The sequence below is a fragment of the Populus alba genome, chromosome 8, assembly GCF_005239225.2.
Source record: "Populus alba chromosome 8, ASM523922v2, whole genome shotgun sequence".
NCBI classification, from domain to species: domain Eukaryota; kingdom Viridiplantae; phylum Streptophyta; class Magnoliopsida; order Malpighiales; family Salicaceae; genus Populus; species Populus alba.
The window spans coordinates 19,777,022-19,786,637 of NC_133291.1; the positions used below are offsets into that span (position 1 = coordinate 19,777,022).

The window sequence follows — 9,616 nt, forward strand, 5'->3', positions numbered from 1 at the left end:
TCCATGGTATTTTGAGCTGAAATTTTGCATGGAGGTTGGCAAAAATCCAATCCACCTCCCGAAACATTCCTAGAATTTTCCGAGGTTAGGAAGTATTTTTTTTTAATTTTCCTACCATTACAAATCAAGGAAATCCGTAAAAATAGGAACCGGCCCGAAATGACCCCAAATTCAGTGGGCAGCTCGCATGCCACGGCCACAATGTTGGGCTGGCCCTAGCAATGCCTAGCCTCTCCCGCGTAGGGGGCAAGCCAGAACACAAGGAGCTAGAGCCCAAGGCAGCCCCCCCACAGGCAAGAAGCCAACCAGCAGGGGTTGTCCCCATGTCGTGAAGTGCGGCATGCTTGCGTGGGATGCAGGATCGCGCCAAGTCGCCCAAGTGCCCAAGGGCCAAGGGACTCAGCACCTTTGCACCCCTGTGCCCCAATGCCTCAGTGCCCAGTGCACACGATCTTTCTGGGGTGCTGCACATGCGTCGGCCTGGTGGCCGAACCGAGAGTCTCCTTGAAGAGCAAAAGGTGGATTTTCAACTCTTGCAGTGTGTACTAGGTCCTAGCCATCACCCCCTTCTAAAAACAAATTTAAATTTATTTTCTGCGCAACTTTCCACATTAAGCCTTCATGGGGGTCGGTTGATTTTTGAAAAAATCCCAGGAATTTTTCGGGCAGGGGAAGGCCCTGGAACCCTCTTCCATTTCCTCCCAGCCCCATAACCATACGAGCATAGCACGCGCCGGGGACTTAACATTGCTGCCACTACTCCAGTGTCTAGACCAACAATCATTTTTGTCAAGCCTTGGACTATAAATCGTCCAGACTCAACATCAGCACCTGCTGCTAATTCTGTTGGCACTATTGATTCCAACACTGCCCATTGTGTCTAAACCATCACTGTTTCGTCAGCGTATCCCCTAACAAATTTAACCCTAAAATAGTAGATGATTAGTACTTCAAAGTGTATTTTTATCAAGGTTTTATATCATCATTTTGCACTTGAAGTACCAATAGCTCCTTAACTAAAGCATGTTTTATAATAACATATCTAATAATATAAGATACCTTTAATTTATGGTAAATGTTCATCTTAAATGTAGGCCTATCACATAAAATAAAAGGATTGATTGATGAGTTTAAGTACTGAAATTGAAAGGACAAAGAGAGGGCCAAACTTAGAAAAGAGATGTTGGTGCAGTCCAAACTGGAACATTGTTCGATAATTAGGTCATATCTGGAGTTGTAGATCTCGGATTTAGGTCTGCTTTATATGGATGGAAAGGTAAGACATAGGGCTACAACTTTCATGTGGAGTCCAAAGTTAAAAAGGTCGTTTTCAAGTCCAAATTATAGCAACAACAAAGAAGTCTGAATCTAACCTGCAGCCCAGATACTGTTCAATGTTCAGCACATATCTCGAGTTTTAAAAGTCCAAATGACCTCAATTTTTTTCCTGGAAAGATAAAACAATTTACTAGAACTTTCATGAGTATAGTTGGTTCCAATTTTGATGTTAGCAATGACATTTTGATCAGACAAGAAGATAAGGATTTTCACCAAGTCAAGAGTTGGCCACCCACTCAACAATTAGTCATCAAATCAGTAGTTCCAAATTTTGGCCTATAAAAGGAGGCATTTGCCATGCATTTAGGTATCTTGGTTGTTCAGATCAAGATCATGCTCTTTATTTCTTTATATTTTTGTAATGTTTAAGTTTTATTTCATGTTATATTTTCCTTAATCTCTTGTTTATGCTTTTCATTTCCTTTACTATAGTTATGTTCTTATGTTCATTATTTATGTTTATCTTCTTCATTATGTTTAGCTAAGTTTATTATGTCAAGGTGAAAAGGTTTCACTAATGGTGTTAGAATAGGTATAATATAAACTCAATATGAGCTTCAATCTTTATATCCAAGAAAGTTTGTTATTAACATGTCTTATCTTTTTATCTTACTAATTCTTAATACCTTGCTTGTTGAATGGGTAATCTAGATTTGTGTTGTATAACACTTGGTAAAACAAATGCTTGGCACTTTCATAACCCAACCGTATGGTATAACCTACACCTGTGCTATAAAAGGAACTTGATTTGTTGTTAACATAAGTTATCATCTTGAATTCCTAACAATATTTAAAAGTTTGGTATTACTAAAATAAGATAATTAATATGATCATGTTAAAATTTATAATGAACTATTAAGGATAAATCATCCGAGTGGAATCTCCTTTGTGTGTGGTTTCCAATTGATTAATAAAAAGAGTTTATACTATACTTATTTCTAATACTATTAGTGGATCCTCTAACCTTGATAATTGTTTTATCATTGTTTAATCCTTACATTAATATCCCATAAAATTCTCATAAACTCTTTATTTTATTAAATATATATATTATTTGTAATTTATATAGTTCAGCTCCCTATGGTTCGACCCCGGTCTTGTCGGGTTATATATTACTTCGACAATCCTGCACTTGGGGGAAGACATTAATCTTTTGGTCGTGTTAGTAGGCCTCCAATCCTGTCAACATGAGCCAAGTTGATAGGGAAGAGAATTGAATGACGCACCGGATCATCGCACCTGCCCACCCGAGGAGCCATTTTCCTGGCATCCTCAAAAAAACTCTTGCTTTCACGATCTTCGCCACCCCTCATCACCATGGTAGACTTCTAATCCCCCATCAGTAGTTGTAGCCAATAGAGCAATGATTTGAATGACGCGTCATTGGCCACCGGGTAATCGCATCCGGCCATCCCGAGGAGCATTTTTTGCTAGCCAGGGTGGAAGAGATCTCTTCTTCCAAAAAAGCGAACAATACATTGAGAGTTATGTCGATAGGGCAGAGAATTGAATAACTCGTCGCGGACCACCAGGTCATCTCACCTAGCCATCCTGAGGAGTGTTTTTTCCCAGCAACCTCGAGAAAACTCTTGCTTTCACTGTTCGCTACCCAAGTCCTCACTTGCATCAGCCCACCACGCCAATAAGCCAGCGCTGATGAAGTCGACACTGCCCCGATGTCTAAACCAACAGTCTTTTTCATCAAGCCTTGGACTATCCAGTTCGTCCAGACTCATCGTCAGCACCTGGTGTCGATTCTACCGACTTTGCCGATTTTGTCGCCGCTGTCGATTCCAACACTATCTGCTGTGTCTAAACTAACATTGTTTTGTATGTATAACCCCTTCATGAATTTTCTTGCCTAGCCTGGACAGTCCGACATCCAGCCTATGTTCATCAATCAATCTGCGCTGGTGATTTTCCCCGACGAACCTACAACTGCACAAATCTGCGCTATCGATTTTTCCCACTATTGGCATGGTTGCCACTGCCCTAGTGTCTAGACCAACAATCTTTTTCATCAAGCCTTGGACTATCCAGCTCTCAGATCCCGAGAACTCTGCTCGATTGCATCCCAGCCTCCGCGACGCCATGCCCCTAGAGGGGCTCAGGGGGGACAAATTGAAGCGACATGGGGCTGAATCTTAGTGGATCGTGGTAGCAAGGCCACTTTGCCATTTACAATACCCTGTCACGTATTTAAGTCGTCTGCAAAGGATTCCACCATCGCTCGGTGGGAATTGTACTTGAAGACGGCCCGCACAGCTCTTTCCCCGTGAGGGCTTGGCCAACGGCACGTGCCTCTGGGGCAAAGAGACCTTAACTGCTGGTCGGCAATCGGACAGCGAGCCCACACGTCGCATCTAGCCCAGATTTTGACTTAGAGGCGTTCAATCATAATCCAACGCACGGTAGCTTCGCGCCACTGGCTTTTCAACCAAGCGCGATGACTCCAAACTCCCTAATGTTGTCGTCAGCTACCACGTCCCGGTTTAGGAATTTTAACCCGATTCCTTTTTTAAGCTTGCGCGTGAACAAACTGTCGAACAGGCTTCCCCCATCTCTTAGGATCGACTAACCCATGTGCAAGTGTTGTTCACATGGAACCTTTCCTCTCTTCGGTCTTCAACGTTCTCATTTGAATATTTGCTACTACTACCAAGATCTACATCAACAGCTGCTCTGCCCAAGCTCGCGCCCTGGCTTTTGCGGCGACCGTCGTACCCTCCTAGTCATCGAGCCTAGCTCTTGCCCTGACGGCCGAGTATAGGTCATGCGCTTTAGCGCCATCCATTTTCTGGGCTAGTTGATTTGGCATGTGAGTTGTTACACACTCCTTAGCAGATTTCGACTTCCATAACCATCGTTCTGCTGTCTTAATTGACCAACACCCTTTATGGGCTCTAGGTTAGTGCATAGTTGGGCACCATAACCCGGCTTTCGGTTCATCCTGCATCGCCAGTTCTACTTACCAAAATTAGCCCACTTGAAGCTTGCGATTCTGTGGCGCGACTCAATGAAGAAGTTGCACCGTCCTACCTAGTTAAAGTTTGAGAATAGGTCGAGGGTGTTGCACCCCCGATGCCTCTAATCATTGGCTTTACCCGATAGAACTCGCACTGAGCTCCAGCTATCTCGAGGGAAACTTCGGAGGGAACTAGCTACTAGACGGTTCGATTAGTCTTTCGCCCCTATACCTAAGTCAAACGAATGATTTGCATGTTAGTATTGTTATGGGCCTCAACCAGAGTTTCCTCTGGCTTTGCCTCGCTCTAACAAAAATAAATTTTAAAAATAAAAAATATTATTTTTATATAAAAAACATTTGAAAAATTAATTTTTTCATAATTACGTCAACCCAAATCAGCTGCTGAACTAGGTGATTGAGAGATGTGATCTCTGGGGGCAAAGTAAATAATTTTCAATTTTGAGAAGGCTTTGGTATTTGAAATTCAAAAATAAAAAACAAAAAGGAGCCTTTCCTATCCTTTTCATGAAGCAAAAACTTGATTCGTATAATTACAACATAATTTACACAGCTTAGATGTCAAATGTCAGAAGTGGGATTTCAACCCACGTCCTCTCACGAGGACCAGAACTTGAGTCTGATGCCTTAGACCACTTGGCCATCCTGACCTTTTGTAGTCCTAAATACTTCATTCTATATTCAACTGCTCTCTTAGACGCTAGGGATAACAATTAATTTAACACGCCCTGTAGCTAACCGATTGGTTAATGCGGTGTTATTATATACATGTTAATACATATTTATTACTAATAAATGTTTAATTTATCTATAATATTTATGTAATATTAAATCAATGAATCTAATATTTGATTTATGAATCTAGAGTAAAGATAAAATTCATGAAACAAAAATGCTTTCCAAATAAAATTATAAAGTTGTTATAATTACAAGATTCTTATTACATCAAAGCATTGTTCCTAAAATGTTCTTGGTCGATCCTCTATTAAATACTGAACATTTATTAGAGCCCTAGAGACTGGTATATTATACATATATATATATATATATTATGAAAGGAAGCAACTATTTTCATAAATCGAGATATAAAGGACACCTAAAACTAATATGTAAGTGCTTGTCATAAGACATTTACATTTAATTGACCCACATGATAATTTCTCATGGAGAGATCACCCATGTTCATAGAAAGGTTTACATGATGGTTGTGTGAGTGACCCTTAAACATGAGATCACTAAGTTGTCTTATATAGAAAATGTTATACTTTGATCGTGTTACATGTTATCTTAATTGAGGTAATGAAGGGGCATACATTAGATATAATATGAACTATATTAAGATACTTGAGTGATAAAGAAAGAATTCATCACCATAGATAAATTAGAAAAAATATTTTATCTATTCTCAAATAATACTGGCGGAGAAATCCTTGGCCAGGATGGAATGAGATTTAAAAAGAGTTTTAAATCTTATTTAAACGATCAATGACTATTATACAGAGAACAAACATAATTTAACATATCAGACATACTTCATGCTTTAATGTTAAATCAAAACGCTATTGATGAAATGATATTAATTACACTGAAATTTTAATTACTTAAAGGTTAAGTCAAACCACTAATTACTTTTCTAATATTTAGGGTGTAACACCCCACCTCACTAGCAAGATATTGTCCGCTTTGGATCCCACGGGCCCGCACGGGTTTGTTCTTGTAGAAGCAAGCCCACCGTGGGGCCTGACTTCCCAAAACGCGTCCGGCAAAGTTACGCAGCGGAACCTGGCCCTCCCACCGAATATTGTCCGCTTTGGGTCCCACAGGCCCGCACGGGTTTGTCCTTGCCGAAGCGAGCCCAACCGTGGGGCCTGACTTCCCAAAACACGTCCGGCAGAGTTACGCAGCGGAACCTGGCCCTCCCACCGAATATTGTCCGCTTTGGGTCCCACAGGCCCGCACGGGTTTGTCCTTGCCGAAGTGAGTCCAACCGTGGGGCCTGACTTCCCAAGACGCGTTCGGCAGAGTTACGCAACAGAACCTGGCCCTCCCATCGAATATTGTCCGCTTTGGGTCCCACAGGCCCGTACGGGTTTGTCCTTGCCGAAGCTAATTATTTGTTTGTCCCGGTCATCCATTCGGATACCATTAGCCGAAGCTAATTATTTGTTTGTCCCGGTCATCCCTTTGGATGCCATTAGCCGAAGCTAATCAATCGTTTTTCCCGGTCATCCATTTCGGATGCCATTAGCCGAAGCTAATCAATCATTTGTCTCGGTCATCCATTCGAATGCCATTAGCCGAAGCTAATCGATCATTTGTCAACATTTAAGCATTTGGCAATCTAATATCTGAATTAACACAATACGACAATGTTGATGATAAGGTATTTCATTGTTCAAGGTCATCTCTTTAGATGCCATTAGCCGAAGCTAATAAATCATTTGTCAACATTTTAAGTATTTGGCAAATCTAGTATCTGAATTAACATAATACAGTTTCATGATAAAGTATTTTCATTATTCAACATTAGTTAAAAGGAAGGTGGAAGTCACCTACCTGCTGTAGAAGTTCTACTCGTGCTCCCCTGTTGTTGTTGTTGCACCACACCGGTGGTCCCTCCTACAGTCACAAACTCATCTCATAATTTTCCTAATTCAAGGATATGTTTTATAATAATCATATCAATAGCTAATAAATCTTTCTTTCTTTATATCTTACATTTTTCTCATTACACCCATTAATGTTGTCATCCTTTATCCAACCATAATTGTCATTCCTTCAGGCCGATTTTATAGAGAATCCATATTCATCTATTACTCATATGTTACTTTCTTATGCATGTTCATTTCCTCATAATAACATACATACATATCTCATGTATATTTTCAGAGTTAGTATCTCAATATGCAAGTGTTCGTATGACTTAATTCTTTTATATAGTATTCTTGTGGAAGTCTACTGTTACTGTCTAACTTTGAACTGTTACTGTCCAATTTTTAACTGTTACTGTCTGACTTTGAAGTGTAACTGTTTGACTTTTCAAACTGTTATTGTCTGACTTTGAACTATTACTATCTGACTTTGAAGTGTAACTGTTTGACTTTTCGAACTGTTACTGTTTGACTTTGAATTGTTACTGTTTGACATTGAAATGTTATTGTCTAGACATTTGAATTGTTACTGTCTAAATTCGAACTGTTACTCTCTAAACATTGAACCGTTTCTATTTATACATTTGAACTGTTACTGTCTAAACATTGAACTGTTACTGTTTAGACATTTGAACTGTTACTGTCCACACATTGAACCGTTACTACCTGAACACTCATCAGATTTTTAACTATATCTAGAGTTATAAAACTCTATTTCAAGCGAGATTAGTCTCTTTGGAAAGCTAATACACAAGGCTACAAGTTCTCTAAAGGAAGGAGAACCTAGTTCTGCCTTTGAGATAGTCAAAATTGCTCATCAACAAACACTACCCTACAGGGTCTGTTAGGACCCAATCTCGGTTGATGACCTATAGTTAGGGTTCTACAGCTCCATATTGAGCAAGACCAATTTCTTAGTTAGTTAACATCCAAAACTACAATTACTATGAAGAACTTTATCCTAATTCTCTCATCCTTCTACTCGAATTCTCTCCAAAAGTTAGGAGACGAATTTGTCCAGATTCATCAACCTTTCCAATTACACACAACATCCATAATTTAACTTTTTCTCTATCATCTCAACTCTTGGCCATATCACATATCGTTTAAGACTGGAAAAAAAAAAAGAGAATATCTTTATAAGAGCCAATTTATCTTATTTATTTCAATCTTCCCTCTTACCGTCAAAATAAAACATTCTTGTCGATTTTACAAACTTTCTGAATAATATTCTTCTAAACACAATCATTCACACAGTTTCTATCAACCATAAATAACAAACGAATAATATTCCAAACAATCTATATTTGTCAAGTTTAATGCATTATTCATGAGTATAACATATCCAAATATTAACTTCATCAAATGGTGAAATTTCCAGATGGAAATATAGGTTTAACTTGAACTGACCTCAAACTTGCAGACCTACGGTGTGAGATACACAACTTCTATACCGAATGTTTGTTTCAGATCTCCACCGTTCAGAATCTAGACAGAATCAGGAAGAGCAACATATCCAAGTTATAGCCTAATCCAACGGTGGTTGAAGGAGAAAACAAACAACAAAGAATACTATCAAGAAGTGTATTTTCCCTTCTGCATGAACATGCAGGAATGTGTCTGCATGAATGTGTCTGATAGGCGGAGTTCAGTGTGCTGGACAGTGCTTGATTCCTCGTTCCTTGCATGGGGGGAGCAGCTTGTCCAGTGCTGCTATTGGCTGCTAATGCTTCAATTTGCTTTGGCTGTAATGGGGCGTGCATGTTTCCTCGTTCCTGCATGGGGGAGCAGCTGTCCAGTACTGTTATTGGCTGCTAATGCTTCAATTTGCTTTGGCTGTAATTTGAAGGGTCCGCCTCTCTGCATGGTCCCGTTGCTGAGCTGATGAGAGATAATTCGTGGCTTGGGCATGCAGGGATTTATTTCCCAGCCCCTGCATGATCTTCCATTTAATTGGATAGCCGTGGGAGCTTCTGAGTGGCTCTGCTCTGTTTGTCTAAGCGTGATGATTAAAGGGCTCTGCCCCCCTCTTGATCGTGGCCTTGTTGATTGCTGCTCCAGCTGTTAGTTGCTTGTTTCCTATTCATAGCTGAGCTATTGCCACCTATTCTCAGCTGCTAGTGCTTTATGGATGGCAGATATTTGTGTCCTATGGGTGGCAGACAGTTATTCTTTTCCTTGGTTTTGAATAAGCATGCATGTCTGCCTATGCTTTCCTTTCCTCGTTGAAGCTGTTGTCTTGTGATTTTCTTATCACGTTGGGGCTTCTCCCTTTCATCACGGGGGTCCTCTTCTGATGGCTTATCGTTATTTATGGATCGCTCTGTCAACGTCCTGCTTATGTGGGTTTCTTTTGCTGCATGGCTTCCTCTCATGCTCATCGGCTTGTCCGTCCTTGGCTCTAGTCCGTGGGTTCCTGGCTCCCGTCTTTTGATCCATCTGCTAGATTGGAAGGAGTCCTGATTCGACTAGTCTCTTGATCTGGTGCTGCCGGGTTTGGACGGAGTTTTGGCTGCTGGTTTCCCTATCCGATGTTCTCATCGTTGGATTGTTGCTTGTTTTTTTGGCTCTGTTGCCTGTTCAGATTCTAGGTTGTTCTAGAAAGTTTGTTCCCTTGGTTTTTTATTCAGCAAGCTTGACT

General features: G+C 40.4%; 1 non-coding gene across 1 annotated transcript; it reads right to left on the reverse strand.

Moving 5' to 3' along the window:
- Positions 1-4,890: 4,890 nt before the first annotated feature.
- Positions 4,891-4,974, reverse strand: TRNAL-CAA (transfer RNA leucine (anticodon CAA)). Its single transcript has one exon. It is a non-coding gene; the product is annotated as a tRNA-Leu (tRNA).
- Positions 4,975-9,616: the final 4,642 nt, after the last annotated feature.